This window comes from Salmo salar, chromosome 14 (assembly GCF_965601325.2).
Source record: "Salmo salar chromosome 14, fSalSal1, whole genome shotgun sequence".
Lineage (NCBI taxonomy): Eukaryota > Metazoa > Chordata > Actinopteri > Salmoniformes > Salmonidae > Salmo > Salmo salar.
Genome location: NC_138304.1, coordinates 85,124,832 through 85,149,956, shown reverse-complemented (window position 1 = coordinate 85,149,956; position 25,125 = coordinate 85,124,832). Strand labels below are relative to the sequence as shown.

The 25,125-nt window shown below is 46.4% G+C and overlaps 1 protein-coding gene across 8 annotated transcripts in view; it reads right to left on the bottom strand.

Moving 5' to 3' along the window:
- LOC106570344 (triple functional domain protein) overlaps positions 1 to 25,125 on the bottom strand; it is a 158,419-nt gene that overhangs the window by 127,471 nt on the left and 5,823 nt on the right. The window lies entirely within an intron of this gene.

Below are 25,125 nucleotides of genomic sequence, written 5' to 3'. Positions count from 1 at the left end.
GAGAGAAGGTAAAGAGATACGACTGGCGAAGAGAGAGAGAGGTAAAGAGATACGACTGGAGAAGAGAGAGAGAGAGGGTAAAGAGATACGACTGAAGAAGAGAGAGAGAGAGAGAGAGGGTAAAGAGATACGACTGGCGAAGAGAGAGAGAGTAAAGAGATACGACTGGGGAAGAGAGGGAGGGTAAAGAGATATGACTAGAGAAGAGAGAGAGAGAGGGTAAAGAGATACGACTGAAGAAGAGAGAGAGAGAGAGAGAGAGAGAGAGAGAGAGGGTAAAGAGATACGACTGAAGAAGAGAGAGAGAGAGAGAGAGAGAGAGAGAGAGGGTAAAGAGATACGACTGGAGAAGAGAGAGAGAGAGAGAGAGAGAGAGAGAGGGTAAAGAGATACGACTGGAGAAGAGAGAGAGAGAGAGAGAGGGTAAAGAGATACGACTGGAGAAGAGAGAGAGAGAGAGAGGGTAAAGAGATACGACTGAAGAAGAGAGAGAGAGGGTAAAGAGATACGACTGAAGAAGAGAGAGAGAGGGTAAAGAGATACGACTGAAGAAGAGAGAGAGAGGGTAAAGAGATACGACTGGAGAAGAGAGGGAGGGTAAAGAGATACGACTGGAGAAGAGAGGGAGGGTAAAGAGATACGACTGAAGAAGAGAGAGAGAGAGTAAAGAGATACGACTGAAGAAGAGAGAGAGAAGGTAAAGAGATACGACTGGAGAAGAGAGAGAGAGAGGGTAAAGAGATACGACTGGAGAAGAGAGAAAGAGGGTAAAGAGATACGACTGAAGAAGAGAGAGAGAGAGGGTAAAGAGATACGACTGGAGAAGAGAGGGAGGGTAAAGAGATACGACTGGAGAAGAGAGAGGGAGGGTAAAGAGATACGACTGGAGAAGAGAGAGAGAGAGTAAAGAGATACGACTGAAGAAGAGAGAGAGAGAGGGTAAAGAGATACGACTGGAGAAGAGAGAGAGAAGGTAAAGAGATACGACTGAAGAAGAGAGAGAGGGAGGGTAAAGAGATACGACTGGAGAAGAGAGGGAGGGTAAAGAGATACGACTGGCGAAGAGAGAGAGAGTAAAGAGATACGACTGGAGAAGAGAGGGAGGGTAAAGAGATACGACTGGAGAAGAGAGAGAGAGGGTAAAGAGATACGACTGGAGAAGAGAGAGAGAAGGTAAAGAGATACGACTGGCGAAGAGAGAGAGGGTAAAGAGATACGACTGGAGAAGAGAGAGAGAGAGGGTAAAGAGATACGACTGAAGAAGAGAGAGAGAGAGGGTAAAGAGATACGACTGGAGAAGAGAGAGAGAGGGTAAAGAGATACGACTGGAGAAGAGAGAGAGAGGGTAAAGAGATACGACTGGCGAAGAGAGAGAGGGTAAAGAGATACGACTGGAGAAGAGAGAGAGAGGGTAAAGAGATACGACTGAAGAAGAGAGAGAGAGGGTAAAGAGATACGACTGGAGAAGAGAGAGAGAAGGTAAAGAGATACGACTGGAGAAGAGAGAGAGAGGTAAAGAGATACGACTGGAGAAGAGAGAGAGAGGGTAAAGAGATACGACTGGAGAAGAGAGAGAGAGGGTAAAGAGATACGACTGGAGAAGAGAGAGAGAGGGTAAAGAGATACGACTGGAGAAGAGAGAGAGAGGGTAAAGAGATACGACTGGAGAAGAGAGAGAGAGGGTAAAGAGATACGACTGGAGAAGAGAGAGAGAAGGTAAAGAGATACGACTGGCGAAGAGAGAGAGAGGTAAAGAGATACGACTGGAGAAGAGAGAGAGAGAGGGTAAAGAGATACGACTGAAGAAGAGAGAGAGAGAGAGAGGGTAAAGAGATACGACTGGCGAAGAGAGAGAGAGTAAAGAGATACGACTGGAGAAGAGAGGGAGGGTAAAGAGATATGACTAGAGAAGAGAGAGAGAGAGGGTAAAGAGATACGACTGAAGAGAGAGAGAGAGAGAGAGAGAGAGGGTAAAGAGATACGACTGAAGAGAGAGAGAGAGAGAGAGAGAGAGAGAGGGTAAAGAGATACGACTGAGAAGAGAGAGAGAGAGAGAGAGAGAGAGAGGGTAAAGAGATACGACTGGAGAAGAGAGAGAGAGAGAGAGAGGGTAAAGAGATACGACTGGAGAAGAGAGAGAGAGAGAGAGGGTAAAGAGATACGACTGAAGAAGAGAGAGAGAGGGTAAAGAGATACGACTGAAGAAGAGAGAGAGAGGGTAAAGAGATACGACTGGAGAAGAGAGGGAGGGTAAAGAGATACGACTGGCGAAGAGAGAGAGGTAAAGAGATACGACTGGAGAAGAGAGGGAGGGTAAAGAGATACGACTGGAGAAGAGAGAGAGAGAGAGAGAGAGGGTAAAGAGATACGACTGGAGAAGAGAGAGAGAGAGAGGGTAAAGAGATACGACTGAAGAAGAGAGAGAGAGAGGGTAAAGAGATACGACTGAAGAAGAGAGAGAGAGAGGGTAAAGAGATACGACTGGAGAAGAGAGAGAGAGGGTAAAGAGATACGACTGGAGAAGAGAGAGAGAGGGTAAAGAGATACGACTGGAGAAGAGAGAGAGAGGGTAAAGAGATACGACTGGAGAAGAGAGAGAGAGGGTAAAGAGATACGACTGGAGAAGAGAGAGAGAGGGTAAAGAGATACGACTGGAGAAGAGAGAGAGAAGGTAAAGAGATACGACTGGCGAAGAGAGAGAGAGAGTAAAGAGATACGACTGGAGAAGAGAGAGAGAGGGTAAAGAGATACGACTGGAGAAGAGAGAGAGAGGGTAAAGAGATACGACTGGAGAAGAGAGAGAGAGGGTAAAGAGATACGACTGGAGAAGAGAGAGAGAGGGTAAAGAGATACGACTGGAGAAGAGAGAGAGAGGGTAAAGAGATACGACTGGAGAAGAGAGAGAGAAGGTAAAGAGATACGACTGGCGAAGAGAGAGAGAGTAAAGAGATACGACTGGAGAAGAGAGAGAGAGAGGGTAAAGAGATACGACTGAAGAAGAGAGAGAGAGAGAGGGGGGTAAAGAGATACGACTGGCGAAGAGAGAGAGAGTAAAGAGATACGACTGGGGAAGAGAGGGAGGGTAAAGAGATATGACTAGAGAGAGAGAGAGAGAGAGGGTAAAGAGATACGACTGAAGAAGAGAGAGAGAGAGAGAGAGAGAGAGAGGGGTAAAGAGATACGACTGAAGAAGAGAGAGAGAGAGAGAGAGAGGGTAAAGAGATACGACTGAAGAAGAGAGAGAGAGAGAGGGTAAAGAGATACGACTGGAGAAGAGAGAGAGAGAGAGAGAGGGTAAAGAGATACGACTGGAGAAGAGAGAGAGAGAGAGAGAGGGTAAAGAGATACGACTGGAGAAGAGAGAGAGAGAGAGAGAGGGTAAAGAGATACGACTGAAGAAGAGAGAGAGAGGGTAAAGAGATACGACTGGAGAAGAGAGGGAGGGTAAAGAGATACGACTGAAGAAGAGAGAGAGAGAGTAAAGAGATACGACTGAAGAAGAGAGAGAGAAGGTAAAGAGATACGACTGGAGAAGAGAGAGAGAGAGGGTAAAGAGATACGACTGGAGAAGAGAGAAAGAGGGTAAAGAGATACGACTGAAGAAGAGAGAGAGAGAGGGTAAAGAGATACGACTGGAGAAGAGAGAGGAGGGTAAAGAGATACGACTGGAGAAGAGAGAGGGAGGGTAAAGAGATACGACTGGAGAAGAGAGAGAGAGAGTAAAGAGATACGACTGAAGAAGAGAGAGAGAGAGGGTAAAGAGATACGACTGGAGAAGAGAGAGAGAAGGTAAAGAGATACGACTGAAGAAGAGAGAGAGGGAGGGTAAAGAGATACGACTGGAGAAGAGAGGGAGGGTAAAGAGATACGACTGGCGAAGAGAGAGAGAGTAAAGAGATACGACTGGAGAAGAGAGGGAGGGTAAAGAGATACGACTGGAGAGAGAGAGAGAGAGAGAGAGAGGGTAAAGAGATACGACTGGAGAAGAGAGAGAGAGGGTAAAGAGATACGACTGGAGAAGAGAGAGAGAGGGTAAAGAGATACGACTGGAGAAGAGAGAGAGAAGGTAAAGAGATACGACTGGCGAAGAGAGAGAGGGTAAAGAGATACGACTGGAGAAGAGAGAGAGGGTAAAGAGATACGACTGAAGAAGAGAGAGAGAGAGGGTAAAGAGATACGACTGGAGACGAGAGAGAGAGAGAGGGTAAAGAGATACGACTGGAGAAGAGAGAGAGAAGGTAAAGAGATACGACTGGAGAAGAGAGAGAGAGGTAAAGAGATACGACTGGTGAAGAGAGAGAGAGTAAAGAGATACGACTGGCGAAGAGAGGGAGGGTAAAGAGATACGACTTGAGAAGAGAGAGAGGGTAAAGAGATACGACTGGAGAAGAGAGGGAGGGTAAAGAGATACGACTGAAGAAGAGAGAGAGAAGGTAAAGAGATACGACTGAAGAAGAGAGAGAGGGAGGGTAAAGAGATACGACTGGAGAAGAGAGAGGAGGGTAAAGAGATACGACTGGAGAAGAGAGAGAGAGAGTAAAGAGATACGACTGAAGAAGAGAGAGAGAGACGGTAAAGAGATACGACTGGAGAAGAGAGAGAGAAGGTAAAGAGATACGACTGAAGAAGAGAGAGAGGGAGGGTAAAGAGATACGACTGGAGAAGAGAGGGAGGGTAAAGAGATACGACTGGCGAAGAGAGAGAGAGTAAAGAGATACGACTGGAGAAGAGAGGGAGGGTAAAGAGATACGACTGGAGAGAGAGAGAGAGAGAGAGAGAGGGTAAAGAGATACGACTGGAGAAGAGAGAGAGAGAGAGGGTAAAGAGATACGACTGAAGAAGAGAGAGAGAGGGTAAAGAGATACGACTGAAGAAGAGAGAGAGAGAGGGTAAAGAGATACGACTGGAGAAGAGAGAGAGAGGGTAAAGAGATACGACTGGAGAAGAGAGAGAGGGTAAAGAGATACGACTGGAGAAGAGAGAGAGAGGGTAAAGAGATACGACTGAAGAAGAGAGAGAGAGAGAGAGAGAGAGAGAGAGGGTAAAGAGATACGACTGGAGAAGAGAGAGAGAGAGAGAGGGTAAAGAGATACGACTGGAGAAGAGAGAGAGAGAGAGAGAGGGTAAAGAGATACGACTGGAGAAGAGAGAGAGAGAGAGAGAGGGTAAAGAGATACGACTGAAGAAGAGAGAGAGGGTAAAGAGATACGACTGAAGAAGAGAGAGAGAGGGTAAAGAGATACGACTGGAGAAGAGAGGGAGGGTAAAGAGATACGACTGGCGAAGAGAGAGAGAGGTAAAGAGATACGACTGGAGAAGAGAGAGGAGGGTAAAGAGATACGACTGGAGAAGAGAGAGAGAGAGGGTAAAGAGATACGACTGGAGAAGAGAGAGAGAGAGAGGGTAAAGAGATACGACTGAAGAAGAGAGAGAGAGAGGGTAAAGAGATACGACTGAAGAAGAGAGAGAGAGAGGGTAAAGAGATACGACTGGAGAAGAGAGAGAGAGGGTAAAGAGATACGACTGGAGAAGAGAGAGAGAGGGTAAAGAGATACGACTGGCGAAGAGAGAGAGGGTAAAGAGATACGACTGGAGAAGAGAGAGAGAGGGTAAAGAGATACGACTGGAGAAGAGAGAGAGAGGGTAAAGAGATACGACTGGAGAAGAGAGAGAGAGGGTAAAGAGATACGACTGGAGAAGAGAGAGAGAGGTAAAGAGATACGACTGGAGAAGAGAGAGAGAGGGTAAAGAGATACGACTGGAGAAGAGAGAGAGAGGGTAAAGAGATACGACTGGAGAAGAGAGAGAGAGGGTAAAGAGATACGACTGGAGAAGAGAGAGAGAGGGTAAAGAGATACGACTGGAGAAGAGAGAGAGAGGGTAAAGAGATACGACTGGAGAAGAGAGAGAGAGGGTAAAGAGATACGACTGGAGAAGAGAGAGAGAGGGTAAAGAGATACGACTGGAGAAGAGAGAGAGAGGGTAAAGAGATACGACTGGAGAAGAGAGAGAGAGGGTAAAGAGATACGACTGGAGAAGAGAGAGAGAGGGTAAAGAGATACGACTGGAGAAGAGAGAGAGAGGGTAAAGAGATACGACTGGAGAAGAGAGAGAGAGGGTAAAGAGATACGACTGGAGAAGAGAGAGAGAGGGTAAAGAGATACGACTGGAGAAGAGAGAGAGAGGTAAAGAGATACGACTGGAGAAGAGAGAGAGGGTAAAGAGATACGACTGGAGAAGAGAGAGAGAGAGGGTAAAGAGATACGACTGAAGAAGAGAGAGAGAGAGAGAGGGGTAAAGAGATACGACTGGCGAAGAGAGAGAGAGTAAAGAGATACGACTGGGAAGAGAGGGAGGGTAAAGAGATACGACTAGAGAAGAGAGAGAGAGAGGGTAAAGAGATACGACTGAAGAAGAGAGAGAGAGAGAGAGAGAGAGAGGGTAAAGAGATACGACTGAAGAGAGAGAGAGAGAGAGAGAGGGTAAAGAGATACGACTGAAGAAGAGAGAGAGAGAGAGAGAGAGAGAGAGAGGGTAAAGAGATACGACTGGAGAAGAGAGAGAGAGAGAGAGGGTAAAGAGATACGACTGAGAGAGAGAGAGAGGGTAAAGAGATACGACTGGAGAAGAGAGGGAGGGTAAAGAGATACGACTGAGAAGAGAGAGAGAGTAAAGAGATACGACTGAGAAGAGAGAGAGAGGTAAAGAGATACGACTGGAGAAGAGAGAGAGAGAGGGTAAAGAGATACGACTGGAGAAGAGAGAGAGAGGGTAAAGAGATACGACTGAAGAAGAGAGAGAGAGAGGGTAAAGAGATACGACTGGAGAAGAGAGAGGAGGGTAAAGAGATACGACTGGAGAAGAGAGAGAGAGGGTAAAGAGATACGACTGGAGAAGAGAGAGAGAGGTAAAGAGATACGACTGAGAAGAGAGAGAGAGAGGGTAAAGAGATACGACTGGAGAAGAGAGAGAGAGGGTAAAGAGATACGACTGAAGAAGAGAGAGAGAGGGTAAAGAGATACGACTGGAGAAGAGAGGGAGGGTAAAGAGATACGACTGGCGAAGAGAGAGAGAGTAAAGAGATACGACTGGAGAAGAGAGGGAGGGTAAAGAGATACGACTGGAGAGAGAGAGAGAGAGAGAGGGTAAAGAGATACGACTGGAGAAGAGAGAGAGAGGGTAAAGAGATACGACTGGAGAAGAGAGAGAGAGGGTAAAGAGATACGACTGGAGAAGAGAGAGAGAAGGTAAAGAGATACGACTGGCGAAGAGAGAGAGGGTAAAGAGATACGACTGGAGAAGAGAGAGAGGGTAAAGAGATACGACTGAAGAAGAGAGAGAGAGAGGGTAAAGAGATACGACTGGAGAAGAGAGAGAGAGAGGGTAAAGAGATACGACTGGAGAAGAGAGAGAGAAGGTAAAGAGATACGACTGGAGAAGAGAGAGAGAGGTAAAGAGATACGACTGGAGAAGAGAGAGAGAGTAAAGAGATACGACTGGCGAAGAGAGGGAGGGTAAAGAGATACGACTGGAGAAGAGAGAGAGGGTAAAGAGATACGACTGGAGAAGAGAGGGAGGGTAAAGAGATACGACTGAAGAAGAGAGAGAGAAGGTAAAGAGATACGACTGAAGAAGAGAGAGAGGGAGGGTAAAGAGATACGACTGGAGAAGAGAGGGAGGGTAAAGAGATACGACTGGAGAAGAGAGAGAGAGGGTAAAGAGATACGACTGGAGAAGAGAGAGAGAGAGTAAAGAGATACGACTGAAGAAGAGAGAGAGAGAGGTAAAGAGATACGACTGGAGAAGAGAGAGAGAAGGTAAAGAGATACGACTGAAGAAGAGAGAGAGGGAGGGTAAAGAGATACGACTGGAGAAGAGAGGGAGGGTAAAGAGATACGACTGGAGAAGAGAGAGAGAGTAAAGAGATACGACTGGAGAAGAGAGAGGAGGGTAAAGAGATACGACTGGAGAGAGAGAGAGAGAGAGAGGGTAAAGAGATACGACTGGAGAAGAGAGAGAGAGAGGGTAAAGAGATACGACTGAAGAAGAGAGAGAGAGGGTAAAGAGATACGACTGGAGAGAGAGAGAGAGGGTAAAGAGATACGACTGGAGAAGAGAGAGAGAGGGTAAAGAGATACGACTGGAGAAGAGAGAGAGGGTAAAGAGATACGACTGGAGAAGAGAGAGAGAGGGTAAAGAGATACGACTGAAGAAGAGAGAGAGAGAGAGAGAGAGAGAGAGGGTAAAGAGATACGACTGGAGAAGAGAGAGAGAGAGAGGGTAAAGAGATACGACTGGAGAGAGAGAGAGAGAGAGAGAGGGTAAAGAGATACGACTGGAGAAGAGAGAGAGAGAGAGAGGGTAAAGAGATACGACTGAAGAAGAGAGAGAGGGTAAAGAGATACGACTGAAGAAGAGAGAGAGAGGGTAAAGAGATACGACTGGAGAAGAGAGGGAGGGTAAAGAGATACGACTGGCGAAGAGAGAGAGAGGTAAAGAGATACGACTGGAGAAGAGAGAGAGGAGGGTAAAGAGATACGACTGGAGAAGAGAGAGAGAGAGGGTAAAGAGATACGACTGGAGAAGAGAGAGAGAGAGGGTAAAGAGATACGACTGAAGAAGAGAGAGAGAGAGGGTAAAGAGATACGACTGAAGAAGAGAGAGAGAGAGGGTAAAGAGATACGACTGGAGAAGAGAGAGAGAGGGTAAAGAGATACGACTGGAGAAGAGAGAGAGAGGGTAAAGAGATACGACTGGAGAAGAGAGAGAGGGTAAAGAGATACGACTGGAGAAGAGAGAGAGAGGGTAAAGAGATACGACTGGAGAAGAGAGAGAGAGGGTAAAGAGATACGACTGGAGAAGAGAGAGAGAGGTAAAGAGATACGACTGGAGAAGAGAGAGAGAGGTAAAGAGATACGACTGGAGAAGAGAGAGAGAGGGTAAAGAGATACGACTGGAGAAGAGAGAGAGAGGGTAAAGAGATACGACTGGAGAAGAGAGAGAGAGGGTAAAGAGATACGACTGGAGAAGAGAGAGAGAGGGTAAAGAGATACGACTGGAGAAGAGAGAGAGAGGGTAAAGAGATACGACTGGAGAAGAGAGAGAGAGGGTAAAGAGATACGACTGGAGAAGAGAGAGAGAAGGTAAAGAGATACGACTGGCGAAGAGAGAGAGAGGTAAAGAGATACGACTGGAGAAGAGAGAGAGAGAGGGTAAAGAGATACGACTGAAGAGAGAGAGAGAGAGAGAGGGTAAAGAGATACGACTGGCGAAGAGAGAGAGAGGTAAAGAGATACGACTGGAGAAGAGAGGGAGGGTAAAGAGATACGACTGAGAAGAGAGAGAGAGAGGGTAAAGAGATACGACTGAGAAGAGAGAGAGAGAGAGAGAGAGAGAGAGGGTAAAGAGATACGACTGGAGAGAGAGAGAGAGAGGGTAAAGAGATACGACTGAGAAGAGAGAGAGAGGGTAAAGAGATACGACTGGAGAAGAGAGAGAGAGAGGGTAAAGAGATACGACTGGAGAAGAGAGAGAGAGAGGGTAAAGAGATACGACTGGAGAAGAGAGAGAGAGGGTAAAGAGATACGACTGAAGAAGAGAGAGAGAGGGTAAAGAGATACGACTGGAGAAGAGAGAGAGAGGGTAAAGAGATACGACTGGAGAAGAGAGAGAGAGGGTAAAGAGATACGACTGGAGAAGAGAGAGAGAGGGTAAAGAGATACGACTGAAGAAGAGAGAGAGAGAGGGTAAAGAGATACGACTGGAGAAGAGAGAGAGAGGTAAAGAGATACGACTGAAGAAGAGAGAGAGGAGGGTAAAGAGATACGACTGGAGAAGAGAGGAGAGGGTAAAGAGATACGACTGGAGAAGAGAGAGAGAGGTAAAGAGATACGACTGGAGAGAGAGAGAGAGAGAGAGAGGGTAAAGAGATACGACTGGAGAAGAGAGAGAGAGGGTAAAGAGATACGACTGGAGAAGAGAGAGAGAGGGTAAAGAGATACGACTGGAGAAGAGAGAGAGAGGGTAAAGAGATACGACTGGAGAAGAGAGAGGAGGGTAAAGAGATACGACTGGAGAAGAGAGAGAGAGGGTAAAGAGATACGACTGAGAAGAGAGAGAGAGAGGTAAAGAGATACGACTGGAGAAGAGAGAGAGAGGGTAAAGAGATACGACTGGAGAAGAGAGAGAGAGGGTAAAGAGATACGACTGGAGAAGAGAGAGAGAGGTAAAGAGATACGACTGGAGAAGAGAGAGAGAGGTAAAGAGATACGACTGGAGAAGAGAGAGAGAGGGTAAAGAGATACGACTGGAGAAGAGAGAGAGAGGTAAAGAGATACGACTGGAGAAGAGAGAGAGAGGGTAAAGAGATACGACTGGAGAAGAGAGAGAGAGGGTAAAGAGATACGACTGAAGAAGAGAGAGAGAGGGTAAAGAGATACGACTGGAGAAGAGAGAGAGAGGGTAAAGAGATACGACTGGAGAAGAGAGAGAGAGGGTAAAGAGATACGACTGGAGAAGAGAGAGAGAGAGTAAAGAGATACGACTGGAGAAGAGAGAGAGAGAGGGTAAAGAGATACGACTGGAGAAGAGAGAGAGAGGGTAAAGAGATACGACTGAAGAAGAGAGAGAGGAGGGTAAAGAGATACGACTGGAGAAGAGAGAGAGAGGGTAAAGAGATACGACTGGAGAAGAGAGAGAGAGGTAAAGAGATACGACTGGAGAAGAGAGAGAGAGGGTAAAGAGATACGACTGAGAGAGAGAGAGAGAGAGAGAGGGTAAAGAGATACGACTGGAGAAGAGAGAGAGAGAGGGTAAAGAGATACGACTGAAGAAGAGAGAGAGAGGGTAAAGAGATACGACTGAAGAAGAGAGAGAGAGAGGGTAAAGAGATACGACTGGAGAAGAGAGAGAGAGGGTAAAGAGATACGACTGGAGAAGAGAGAGAGAGGGTAAAGAGATACGACTGGAGAAGAGAGAGAGAGGTAAAGAGATACGACTGGAGAAGAGAGAGAGAGGGTAAAGAGATACGACTGAGAAGAGAGAGAGAGGGTAAAGAGATACGACTGGAGAAGAGAGAGAGAGGGTAAAGAGATACGACTGGAGAAGAGAGAGAGAGGGTAAAGAGATACGACTGAGAGAGAGAGAGAGAGAGGGTAAAGAGATACGACTGGAAGAAGAGAGAGAGAGGGTAAAGAGATACGACTGAAGAAGAGAGAGAGAGGGTAAAGAGATACGACTGGAAGAAGAGAGAGAGAGGGTAAAGAGATACGACTGGAGAAGAGAGAGAGAGGGTAAAGAGATACGACTGGAGAAGAGAGAGAGAGGGTAAAGAGATACGACTGGAGAAGAGAGAGAGAGAGGGTAAAGAGATACGACTGGAGAAGAGAGAGAGAGGGTAAAGAGATACGACTGAGAGAGAGAGAGTAGACGACGGGTAAAGAGATACGACTGGAGAAGAGAGAGAGAGGGTAAAGAGATACGACTGGAGAAGAGAGAGAGAGAGGGTAAAGAGATACGACTGAGAAGAGAGAGAGAGAGGGTAAAGAGATACGACTGAGAAGAGAGAGAGAGGGTAAAGAGATACGACTGGAGAGAGAGAGAGAGGGTAAAGAGATACGACTGGAGAAGAGAGAGAGAGGTAAAGAGATACGACTGGAGAAGAGAGAGAGAGGGTAAAGAGATACGACTGGAGAAGAGAGAGAGAGGGTAAAGAGATACGACTGGAGAAGAGAGAGAGAGGGTAAAGAGATACGACTGGAGAAGAGAGAGAGAGGGTAAAGAGATACGACTGGAGAAGAGAGAGAGAGGGTAAAGAGATACGACTGGAGAAGAGAGAGAGAGGGTAAAGAGATACGACTGGAGAAGAGAGAGAGAGGGTAAAGAGATACGACTGGAGAAGAGAGAGAGAGGGTAAAGAGATACGACTGGAGAAGAGAGAGAGAGGGTAAAGAGATACGACTGGAGAAGAGAGAGAGAGGGTAAAGAGATACGACTGGAGAAGAGAGAGAGAGGGTAAAGAGATACGACTGGAGAAGAGAGAGAGAGGGTAAAGAGATACGACTGGAGAAGAGAGAGAGAGGTAAAGAGATACGACTGGAGAAGAGAGAGAGAGAGGGTAAAGAGATACGACTGAGAGAGAGAGAGAGAGAGGGTAAAGAGATACGACTGGAGAAGAGAGAGAGAGGTAAAGAGATACGACTGGAGAAGAGAGAGGAGGGTAAAGAGATACGACTGGAGAAGAGAGAGAGAGAGGGTAAAGAGATACGACTGAGAAGAGAGAGAGAGAGAGAGAGAGAGAGAGAGGGTAAAGAGATACGACTGGAGAGAGAGAGAGAGAGAGGGTAAAGAGATACGACTGGAGAAGAGAGAGAGAGAGAGAGGGTAAAGAGATACGACTGGAGAAGAGAGAGAGAGAGAGGGTAAAGAGATACGACTGAAGAAGAGAGAGAGAGGGTAAAGAGATACGACTGAGAAGAGAGAGAGAGAGGGTAAAGAGATACGACTGGAGAAGAGAGAGGAGGGTAAAGAGATACGACTGGAGAAGAGAGAGAGAGAGGTAAAGAGATACGACTGGAGAAGAGAGAGAGAGAGGGTAAAGAGATACGACTGGAGAAGAGAGAGAGAGGGTAAAGAGATACGACTGGAGAAGAGAGAGAGAGAGGTAAAGAGATACGACTGGAGAAGAGAGAGAGAAGGTAAAGAGATACGACTGAAGAAGAGAGAGAGGAGGGTAAAGAGATACGACTGGAGAAGAGAGGGAGGGTAAAGAGATACGACTGGCGAAGAGAGAGAGAGGTAAAGAGATACGACTGGAGAGAGAGAGAGAGAGAGAGAGGTAAAGAGATACGACTGGAGAAGAGAGAGAGAGAGAGGGTAAAGAGATACGACTGAGAGAGAGAGAGAGAGAGGGTAAAGAGATACGACTGAAGAAGAGAGAGAGAGAGGGTAAAGAGATACGACTGGAGAAGAGAGAGAGAGGGTAAAGAGATACGACTGGAGAAGAGAGAGAGAGGGTAAAGAGATACGACTGGAGAAGAGAGAGAGAGGGTAAAGAGATACGACTGGAGAAGAGAGAGAGAGGTAAAGAGATACGACTGGAGAAGAGAGAGAGAGGGTAAAGAGATACGACTGGAGAAGAGAGAGAGAGGGTAAAGAGATACGACTGGAGAAGAGAGAGAGAAGGTAAAGAGATACGACTGGAGAAGAGAGAGAGAGTAAAGAGATACGACTGGAGAAGAGAGAGAGAGGGTAAAGAGATACGACTGGAGAAGAGAGAGAGAGGGTAAAGAGATACGACTGGAGAAGAGAGAGAGAGGGTAAAGAGATACGACTGGAGAAGAGAGAGAGAGGGTAAAGAGATACGACTGGAGAAGAGAGAGAGAGGGTAAAGAGATACGACTGGAGAAGAGAGAGAGAAGGTAAAGAGATACGACTGGCGAAGAGAGAGAGAGTAAAGAGATACGACTGGAGAAGAGAGAGAGAGAGGGTAAAGAGATACGACTGAAGAAGAGAGAGAGAGAGAGAGAGGGTAAAGAGATACGACTGGCGAAGAGAGAGAGAGTAAAGAGATACGACTGGCGAAGAGAGGGAGGGTAAAGAGATATGACTAGAGAAGAGAGAGAGAGAGGGTAAAGAGATACGACTGAGAAGAGAGAGAGAGAGAGAGAGAGAGAGAGAGAGAGGGTAAAGAGATACGACTGAAGAAGAGAGAGAGAGAGAGAGAGGGTAAAGAGATACGACTGAAGAAGAGAGAGAGAGAGAGAGAGAGAGAGAGGGTAAAGAGATACGACTGGAGAAGAGAGAGAGAGAGAGAGAGAGAGAGAGGGTAAAGAGATACGACTGGAGAAGAGAGAGAGAGGGTAAAGAGATACGACTGGAGAAGAGAGAGAGAGAGAGAGAGGGTAAAGAGATACGACTGGAGAGAGAGAGAGAGAGAGAGGGTAAAGAGATACGACTGAAGAAGAGAGAGAGAGGGTAAAGAGATACGACTGAAGAAGAGAGAGAGAGGGTAAAGAGATACGACTGGAGAAGAGAGAGAGAGGGTAAAGAGATACGACTGGAGAAGAGAGAGGGAGGGTAAAGAGATACGACTGGAGAAGAGAGAGGGAGGGTAAAGAGATACGACTGGAGAAGAGAGAGAGAGAGTAAAGAGATACGACTGAAGAAGAGAGAGAGAGAGGGTAAAGAGATACGACTGGAGAAGAGAGGGAGGGTAAAGAGATACGACTGGCGAAGAGAGAGAGAGTAAAGAGATACGACTGGAGAAGAGAGGGAGGGTAAAGAGATACGACTGGAGAAGAGAGAGAGAGAGGGTAAAGAGATACGACTGGAGAAGAGAGAGAGAGAGAGGGTAAAGAGATACGACTGAAGAAGAGAGAGAGAGAGGGTAAAGAGATACGACTGAAGAAGAGAGAGAGAGAGGGTAAAGAGATACGACTGGAGAAGAGAGAGAGAGGGTAAAGAGATACGACTGGAGAAGAGAGAGAGAGGGTAAAGAGATACGACTGGCGAAGAGAGAGAGGGTAAAGAGATACGACTGGAGAAGAGAGAGAGAGGGTAAAGAGATACGACTGGAGAAGAGAGAGAGAGGGTAAAGAGATACGACTGGAGAAGAGAGAGAGAAGGTAAAGAGATACGACTGGCGAAGAGAGAGAGAGTAAAGAGATACGACTGGAGAAGAGAGAGAGAGGGTAAAGAGATACGACTGGAGAAGAGAGAGAGAGGGTAAAGAGATACGACTGGAGAAGAGAGAGAGAGGGTAAAGAGATACGACTGGAGAAGAGAGAGAGAGGGTAAAGAGATACGACTGGAGAAGAGAGAGAGAGGGTAAAGAGATACGACTGGAGAAGAGAGAGAGAGGGTAAAGAGATACGACTGGAGAAGAGAGAGAGAAGGTAAAGAGATACGACTGGCGAAGAGAGAGAGAGGGTAAAGAGATACGACTGGAGAAGAGAGAGAGAGAGGGTAAAGAGATACGACTGAAGAAGAGAGAGAGAGAGAGAGAGGGTAAAGAGATACGACTGGCGAAGAGAGAGAGAGTAAAGAGATACGACTGGGGAAGAGAGGGAGGGTAAAGAGATATGACTAGAGAAGAGAGAGAGAGAGGGTAAAGAGATACGACTGAAGAAGAGAGAGAGAGAGAGAGAGAGAGAGAGAGGGTAAAGAGATACGACTGGAGAGAGAGAGAGAGAGAGAGGGTAAAGAGATACGACTGGAGAAGAGAGAGACAGGGTAAAGAGATACGACTGAAGAAGAGAGAGAGAGAGGGTAAAGAGATACGACTGGAGAAGAGAGAGAGAGAGGGTAAAGAGATACGACTGGAGAAGAGAGAAAGAGGGTAAAGAGATACGACTGAAGAAGAGAGAGAGAGAGGGTAAAGAGATACGACTGGAGAAGAGAGGGAGGGTAAACAGATACGACTGGAGAAGAGAGAGGGAGGGTAAAGAGATACGACTGGAGAAGAGAGAGAGAGTAAAGAGATACGACTGAAGAAGAGAGAGAGAGAGGGTAAAGAGATACGACTGGAGAAGAGAGAGAGAAGGTAAAGAGATACGACTGAAGAAGAGAGAGAGGGAGGGTAAAGAGATACGACTGGAGAAGAGAGGGAGGGTAAAGAGATACGACTGGCGAAGAGAGAGAGAGTAAAGAGATACGACTGGAGAAGAGAGGGAGGGTAAAGAGATACGACTGGAGAAGAGAGAGAGAGAGAGAGAGAGGGTAAAGAGATACGACTGGAGAAGAGAGAGAGAGAGGGTAAAGAGATACGACTGGAGAAGAGAGAGAGAGGGTAAAGAGATACGACTGGAGAAGAGAGAGAGAAGGTAAAGAGATACGACTGGCGAAGAGAGAGAGGGTAAAGAGATACGACTGGAGAAGAGAGAGAGGGTAAAGAGATACGACTGAAGAAGAGAGAGAGAGAGGGTAAAGAGATACGACTGGAGAAGAGAGAGAGAGGGTAAAGAGATACGACTGGAGAAGAGAGAGAGAAGGTAAAGAGATACGACTGGAGAAGAGAGAGAGAGGTAAAGAGATACGACTGGTGAAGAGAGAGAGAGTAAAGAGATACGACTGGCGAAGAGAGGGAGGGTAAAGAGATACGACTGGAGAAGAGAGAGAGGGTAAAGAGATACGACTGGAGAAGAGAGGGAGGGTAAAGAGATACGACTGAAGAAGAGAGAGAGAAGGTAAAGAGATACGACTGAAGAAGAGAGAGAGGGAGGGTAAAGAGATACGACTGGAGAAGAGAGGGAGGGTAAAGAGATACGACTGGAGAAGAGAGAGAGAGGGTAAAGAGATACGACTGGAGAAGAGAGAGAGAGAGTAAAGAGATACGACTGAAGAAGAGAGAGAGAGAGGGTAAAGAGATACGACTGGAGAAGAGAGAGAGAAGGTAAAGAGATACGACTGAAGAAGAGAGAGAGGGAGGGTAAAGAGATACGACTGGAGAAGAGAGGGAGGGTAAAGAGATACGACTGGCGAAGAGAGAGAGAGTAAAGAGATACGACTGGAGAAGAGAGGGAGGGTAAAGAGATACGACTGGAGAAGAGAGAGAGAGAGAGAGAGGGGTAAAGAGATACGACTGGAGAAGAGAGAGAGAGAGGGTAAAGAGATACGACTGAAGAAGAGAGAGAGAGAGGGTAAAGAGATACGACTGAAGAAGAGAGAGAGAGAGGGTAAAGAGATACGACTGGAGAAGAGAGAGAGAGGGTAAAGAGATACGACTGGAGAAGAGAGAGAGAGGGTAAAGAGATACGACTGGCGAAGAGAGAGAGGGTAAAGAGATACGACTGGAGAAGAGAGAGAGAGGGTAAAGAGATACGACTGAAGAAGAGAGAGAGAGGGTAAAGAGATACGACTGGAGAAGAGAGAGAGAAGGTAAAGAGATACGACTGGAGAAGAGAGAGAGAGAGTAAAGAGATACGACTGGTGAAGAGAGAGAGAGTAAAGAGATACGACTGGCGAAGAGAGGGAGGGTAAAGAGATACGACTGGAGAAGAGAGAGAGGGTAAAGAGATACGACTGGAGAAGAGAGGGAGGGTAAAGAGATACGACTGAAGAAGAGAGAGAGAAGGTAAAGAGATACGACTGAAGAAGAGAGAGAGGGAGGGTAAAGAGATACGACTGGAGAAGAGAGGGAGGGTAAAGAGATACGACTGGAGAAGAGAGAGAGAGGGTAAAGAGATACGACTGGAGAAGAGAGAGAGAGAGTAAAGAGATACGACTGAAGAAGAGAGAGAGAGAGGGTAAAGAGATACGACTGGAGAAGAGAGAGAGAAGGTAAAGAGATACGACTGAAGAAGAGAGAGAGGGAGGGTAAAGAGATACGACTGGAGAAGAGAGGGAGGGTAAAGAGATACGACTGGAGAAGAGAGAGAGAGAGAGAGAGAGGGTAAAGAGATACGACTGGAGAAGAGAGAGAGAGAGAGGGTAAAGAGATACGACTGGAGAAGAGAGAGAGAGAGAGGGTAAAGAGATACGACTGAAGAAGAGAGAGAGAGAGGGTAAAGAGATACGACTGAAGAAGAGAGAGAGAGAGGGTAAAGAGATACGACTGGAGAAGAGAGAGAGAGGGTAAAGAGATACGACTGGAGAAGAGAGAGAGAGGGTAAAGAGATACGACTGGCGAAGAGAGAGAGGGTAAAGAGATACGACTGGAGAAGAGAGAGAGAGGGTAAAGAGATACGACTGAAGAAGAGAGAGAGAGGGTAAAGAGATACGACTGGAGAAGAGAGAGAGAAGGTAAAGAGATACGACTGGAGAAGAGAGAGAGAGTAAAGAGATACGACTGGAGAAGAGAGAGAGAGGGTAAAGAGATACGACTGGAGAAGAGAGAGAGAGGGTAAAGAGATACGACTGGAGAAGAGAGAGAGAGGGTAAAGAGATACGACTGGAGAAGAGAGAGAGAGGGTAAAGAGATACGACTGGAGAAGAGAGAGAGAGGGTAAAGAGATACGACTGGAGAAGAGAGAGAGAAGGTAAAGAGATACGACTGGCGAAGAGAGAGAGAGTAAAGAGATACGACTGGAGAAGAGAGAGAGAGAGGGTAAAGAGATACGACTGAAGAAGAGAGAGAGAGAGAGAGGGTAAAGAGATACGACTGGCGAAGAGAGAGAGAGTAAAGAGATACGACTGGCGAAGAGAGGGAGGGTAAAGAGATATGACTAGAGAAGAGAGAGAGAGAGGGTAAAGAGATACGACTGAAGAAGAGAGAGAGAGAGAGAGAGAGAGAGAGAGAGGGTAAAGAGATACGACTGGAGAAGAGAGAGAGAGAGAGAGGGTAAAGAGATACGACTGGAGAGAGAGAGAGAGAGAGAGAGGGTAAAGAGATACGACTGGAGAAGAGAGAGAGAGAGAGGGTAAAGAGATACGACTGAAGAAGAGAGAGAGAGGGTAAAGAGATACGACTGAAGAAGAGAGAGAGAGAGGGTAAAGAGATACGACTGGAGAAGAGAGGGAGGGTAAAGAGATACGACTGGAGAAGAGAGAGAGAGAGTAAAGAGATACGACTGAAGAAGAGAGAGAGAGAGGGTAAAGAGATACGACTGGAGAAGAGAGAGAGAAGGTAAAGAGATACGACTGGAGAAGAGAGAGAGAAGGTAAAGAGATACGACTGGAGAAGAGAGAGAGAAGGTAAAGAGATACGACTGAAGAAGAGAGAGAGGGAGGGTAAAGAGATACGACTGGAGAAGAGAGGGAGGGTAAAGAGATACGACTGGCGAAGAGAGAGAGAGTAAAGAGATACGACTGGAGAAGAGAGAGAGAGAGAGAGAGAGTGTAAAGAGATACGACTGGAGAAGAGAGAGAGAGAGAGGGTAAAGAGATACGACTGAAGAAGAGAGAGAGAGAGAGAGGGTAAAGAGATACGACTGAAGAAGAGAGAGAGAGAGGGTAAAGAGATACGACTGGAGAAGAGAGAGAGAGGGTAAAGAGATACGACTGGAGAAGAGAGAGAGAGGGTAAAGAGATACGACTGGCGAAGAGAGAGAGAGGGTAAAGAGATACGACTGGAGAAGAGAGAGAGAGGGTAAAGAGATACGACTGGAGAAGAGAGAGAGAGGGTAAAGAGATACGACTGGAGAAGAGAGAGAGAGGGTAAAGAGATACGACTGGAGAAGAGAGAGAGAAGGTAAAGAGATACGACTGGCGAAGAGAGAGAGAGTAAAGAGATACGACTGGAGAAGAGAGAGAGAGGGTAAAGAGATACGACTGGAGAAGAGAGAGAGAGGGTAAAGAGATACGACTGGAGAAGAGAGAGAGAGGGTAAAGAGATACGACTGGAGAAGAGAGAGAGAGGGTAAAGAGATACGACTGGAGAAGAGAGAGAGAGGGTAAAGAGATACGACTGGAGAAGAGAGAGAGAAGGTAAAGAGATACGACTGGCGAAGAGAGAGAGAGTAAAGAGATACGACTGGAGAAGAGAGAGAGAGAGGGTAAAGAGATACGACTGAAGAAGAGAGAGAGAGAGAGAGAGGGTAAAGAGATACGACTGGCGAAGAGAGAGAGAGTAAAGAGATACGACTGGCGAAGAGAGGGAGGGTAAAGAGATATGACTAGAGAAGAGAGAGAGAGAGGGTAAAGAGATACGACTGAAGAAGAGAGAGAGAGAGAGAGAGAGAGAGAGAGGAGGGTAAAGAGATACGACTGAAGAAGAGAGAGAGAGAGAGAGAGAGGGTAAAGAGATACGACTGAAGAAGAGAGAGAGAGAGAGAGAGAGAGAGAGGGTAAAGAGATACGACTGGAGAAGAGAGAGAGAGAGAGAGAGAGAGAGAGGGTAAAGAGATACGACTGGAGAAGAGAGAGAGAGGGTAAAGAGATACGACTGGAGAAGAGAGAGAGAGAGAGAGAGGGTAAAGAGATACGACTGGAGAAGAGAGAGAGAGAGAGAGAGGGTAAAGAGATACGACTGAAGAAGAGAGAGAGAGGGTAAAGAGATACGACTGAAGAAGAGAGAGAGAGGGTAAAGAGATACGACTGGAGAAGAGAGGGAGGGTAAAGAGATACGACTGGAGAAGAGAGAGGGAGGGTAAAGAGATACGACTGGAGAAGAGAGAGGGAGGGTAAAGAGATACGACTGGAGAAGAGAGAGAGAGAGTAAAGAGATACGACTGAAGAAGAGAGAGAGAGAGGGTAAAGAGATACGACTGGAGAAGAGAGAGAGAAGGTAAAGAGATACGACTGAAGAAGAGAGAGAGGGAGGGTAAAGAGATACGACTGGAGAAGAGAGGGAGGGTAAAGAGATACGACTGGCGAAGAGAGAGAGAGTAAAGAGATACGACTGGAGAAGAGAGGGAGGGTAAAGAGATACGACTGGAGAAGAGAGAGAGAGAGAGAGGGTAAAGAGATACGACTGGAGAAGAGAGAGAGAGGGTAAAGAGATACGACTGGAGAAGAGAGAGAGAGGGTAAAGAGATACGACTGGAGAAGAGAGAGAGAAGGTAAAGAGATACGACTGGCGAAGAGAGAGAGGGTAAAGAGATACGACTGGAGAAGAGAGAGAGGGTAAAGAGATACGACTGAAGAAGAGAGAGAGAGAGGGTAAAGAGATACGACTGGAGAAGAGAGAGCGAGAGAGGGTAAAGAGATACGACTGGCGAAGAGAGAGAGAGTAAAGAGATACGACTGGCGAAGAGAGAGAGAGTAAAGAGATACGACTGAAGAAGAGAGAGAGAGGGTAAAGAGATATGACTGGAGAAGAGAGAGAGGGTAAAGAGATACGACTGGAGAAGAGAGGGGGAGGCGCTGGAGAAGAGAGGGGGTAGGCGACTGGAGAAGAGAGAGAGAGGGTAAAGAGATACGACTGGAGAAGAGAGAGAGGGTAAAGAGATACGACTGGCGAAGAGAGGGAGGGTAAAGAGATACGACTGAAGAAGAGAGAGAGAGTAAAGAGATACGACTGGAGAAGAGAGAGAGGGTAAAGAGATACGACTGGAGAAGAGAGGGAGAGGGTAAAGAGATACGACTGGAGAAGAGAGAGAGGGTAAAGAGATACGACTGGAGAAGAGAGAGAGGGTAAAGAGATACGACTGGAGAAGAGAGAGAGGGTAAAGAGATACGACTGGAGAAGAGAGAGAGGGTAAAGAGATACGACTGGAGAAGAGAGAGAGGGTAAAGAGATACGACTGGAGAAGAGAGGGAGGGTAAAGAGATACGACTGAAGAAGAGAGGGAGGGTAAAGAGATACGACTGAAGAAGAGAGAGCACTAGTGTGTGTACTGTGTACCCGTGTTGTGCTTTCATGTCCTGACTAACAGCATTAGAGTGATATACGTGTGTGTGTGTGTGTGTGTGTGTGTGTGTGTGTGTGTGTGTGTGTGTGTGTGTGTGTGTGTGTGTGTGTGTGTAGCTCTAGCAGTGTTAAGTGCATTTAAGTGAGAGTTCATTAGATTAGACACTGACCCGTCCTCTAATCCAACCATTCCCTGGGATTACAGCCTTTAGTTGCTCCACGGTTGTATTTAACACACACACACACACACACGTAAATCAAACGAATGCTCGCTTCCATGCACACACACACACAGAAGAGGGATGTATGATATTGGTTGTCAGCTCTACCCTCTGAGGCAGAGAAAGAGAGAGAACGTCAAAGTAATAAAGAGATATTTCCTGTTTTTATCACAGCGCTGATATCAGAGGACACACACATACACTTCCACAGAACAAGGACTGTGTGCGTGTGTGGCGCTAGTCTTTTCCCATGGTATCGCTGATGTCTGTCCCATTCCTGCACTGCACGTTACCGCGTGACCCTCTGCAGCTATACAGACCATAGAAATAGAATGAATATAACGGGCGTCCCAATTCAAGTCAATGATGGCATAATGGGTGGACTGGCAGGTTTATCCACAGGGAGTGTACCCATAGCAGCAAAGCAGGAAGTAAAAGCAGGAAGTGTACCCATACATCGGTGCTGTGAGTTATTTTAATCAACTTAACTGACATTACAAACAATACATTCCATTGCATCAGCCACATCAGGTAACATTATATGAATGAAGATGCTACTTTACCATGGAAATGATAGCATCACAATACCAGGCAGCCATTGTGAGTGTACCCATAAGTTCACAATACAAATTGCCAGGATTAGAGGTTCCAAGCCCGTTCTATTCATTCTATTTCTATGTTACGGACCTCGCTTACAGACATTAACACCCACAACTGCGTCACCACCCAGGACCCAGATAAAAACACAGGTCAGCTGATAAGGTGTGAACGTGTACAGTCCTGTCTGTATACTGGGAGTGTACAGTCCTGTCTGTATACTGGGAGTGTACAGTCCTGTCTGTATACTGGGAGTGTACAGTCCTGTCTGTATACTGGGAGTGTACAGTCCTGTCTGTATACTGGGAGTGTACAGTCCTGTCTGTATACTGGGAGTGTACAGTCCTGTCTGTATACTGGGAGTGTACAGTCCTGTATGTATACTGGGAGTGTACAGTCCTGTCTGTATACTGGGAGTGTACAGTTCTGTATGTATACTGGGAGTGTACAGTCCTGTCTGTATACTGGGAGTGTACAGTCCTATATGTATACAGTCCTGTCTGTATACTGGGAGTGTACAGTCCTGTCTGTATACTGGGAGTGTACAGTCCTGTCTGTATACTGGGAGTGTACAGTCCTGTATGTATACTGGGAGTGTACAGTCCTGTCTGTATACAGTCCTGTCTGTATACTGGGAGTGTACAGTCCTATCTGTATACTGGGAGTGTACAGTCCTGTCTGTATACTGGGAGTGTACAGTCCTGTCTGTATACTGGGAGTGTACAGTCCTATATGTATACAGTCCTGTATGTATACTGGGAGTGTACAGTCCTATCTGTATACTGGGAGTGTACAGTCCTGTATGTATACTGGGAGTGTACAGTCCTGTATGTATACTGGGAGTGTACAGTCCTGTATGTATACTGGGAGTGTACAGTCCTGTATGTATACAGTCCTGTATGTATACTGGGAGTGTACAGTCCTATCTGTATACTGGGAGTGTACAGTCCTATCTGTATACTGGGAGTGTACAGTCCTGTATGTATACTGGGAGTGTACAGTCCTGTCTGTATACTGGGAGTGTACAGTCCTGTATGTATACAGTCCTGTATGTATACTGGGAGTGTACAGTCCTGTATGTATACAGTCCTGTCTGTATACTGGGAGTGTACAGTCCTGTATGTATACTGGGAGTGTACAGTCCTGTCTGTATACTGGGAGTGTACAGTTCTGTATGTATACTGGGAGTGTACAGTCCTGTCTGTATACTGGGAGTGTACAGTCCTATATGTATACAGTCCTGTCTGTATACTGGGAGTGTACAGTCCTGTCTGTATACTGGGAGTGTACAGTCCTGTCTGTATACTGGGAGTGTACAGTCCTGTATGTATACTGGGAGTGTACAGTCCTGTCTGTATACAGTCCTGTCTGTATACTGGGAGTGTACAGTCCTATCTGTATACTGGGAGTGTACAGTCCTGTCTGTATACTGGGAGTGTACAGTCCTGTCTGTATACTGGGAGTGTACAGTCCTATATGTATACAGTCCTGTATGTATACTGGGAGTGTACAGTCCTATCTGTATACTGGGAGTGTACAGTCCTGTATGTATACTGGGAGTGTACAGTCCTGTATGTATACTGGGAGTGTACAGTCCTGTATGTATACTGGGAGTGTACAGTCCTGTATGTATACAGTCCTGTATGTATACTGGGAGTGTACAGTCCTATCTGTATACTGGGAGTGTACAGTCCTATCTGTATACTGGGAGTGTACAGTCCTATCTGTATACTGGGAGTGTACAGTCCTGTATGTATACTGGGAGTGTACAGTCCTGTATGTATACTGGGAGTGTACAGTCCTGTATGTATACTGGGAGTGTACAGTCCTGTATGTATACTGGGAGTGTACAGTCCTGTATGTATACTGGGAGTGTACAGTCCTGTATGTATACTGGGAGTGTACAGTCCTGTATGTATACTGGGAGTGTACAGTCCTGTATGTATACTGGGAGTGTACAGTCCTGTATGTATACTGGGAGTGTACAGTCCTGTATGTATACTGGGAGTGTACAGTCCTGTATGTATACTGGGAGTGTACAGTCCTGTATGTATACTGGGAGTGTACAGTCCTATATGTATACTGGGAGTGTACAGTCCTATCTGTATACTGGGAGTGTACAGTCCTGATTAAGCAGAGACAATATGATGTACAGATGCAGGTCTGGATCCTCTCAGGATATTAACATGCAGGTGTCATTGTATTTCAAGTCCTCTGTTCATCAATCTATCAATCAAGCAACCAATACATTCCATTAGATTTTTGTGTAGCATCATTCATATTGTACCACCAACTGAATGTTGCTCTGCCTGGAGTACCCCTGAAGTACCCCCTCATGTGCATTGTACCAGTAGGCCTATGGTCTCATTGGTCTTCTCAAGTACCCCCTGTGGATAGGCCAAGTACCCCGAGGGGTCCTTGTACCCCTTGTCGGGAACCACTGTGCTAAACTAGCATCGCACACACACACACACACACACACACACCCCTTCTTTCTCTCACCCCTCCATGTGTTCAAAAGGAGGTCGTCCCACTTTCACTCTCTTTCGCTCTCTCTTTCTCGTTCACTAACTTCTCTGGCGTGATTGTTAATTGGTGTGGGCTTGGGGAGAATGTGAGCTCTGGCTCAGTCTCTCACGCTGGAAAGAGCGAGATGGGAGAGAGACAGAAAGCGAGAGAAAGGGAAAAGAAAGACAGAGAGAAAAGAGGGAGAGAAAAAGAGAGAAAGGCAGAGAGAGAGAGAGAGAGAGAGAGAGAGAGAGAGAGAGAGAGAGAAAGGATAGTTAAGTTATAATCATGTCATGACCATATTACAGTCTTGTTATGGGCTAAATGCGGTAATTGGTGAATTATACAACTGTTGTTAATCGTATTATAGTCGCCCTGCCATGTTATAATCATGTTATAGGCATAGCTATGGATAGGCCTAGTTATGTAGTTATGAGACATCTAATAGTCCTGGTGCAGCTTTGCTCATATAGCTCAGTGTTTAAAGGTAAGTGGGTGTGCTGAGCTCATTTATTCACAGATCAACAATAACTATTTTCCTTCACACATTCTTGTACAACGATCACGAACAAA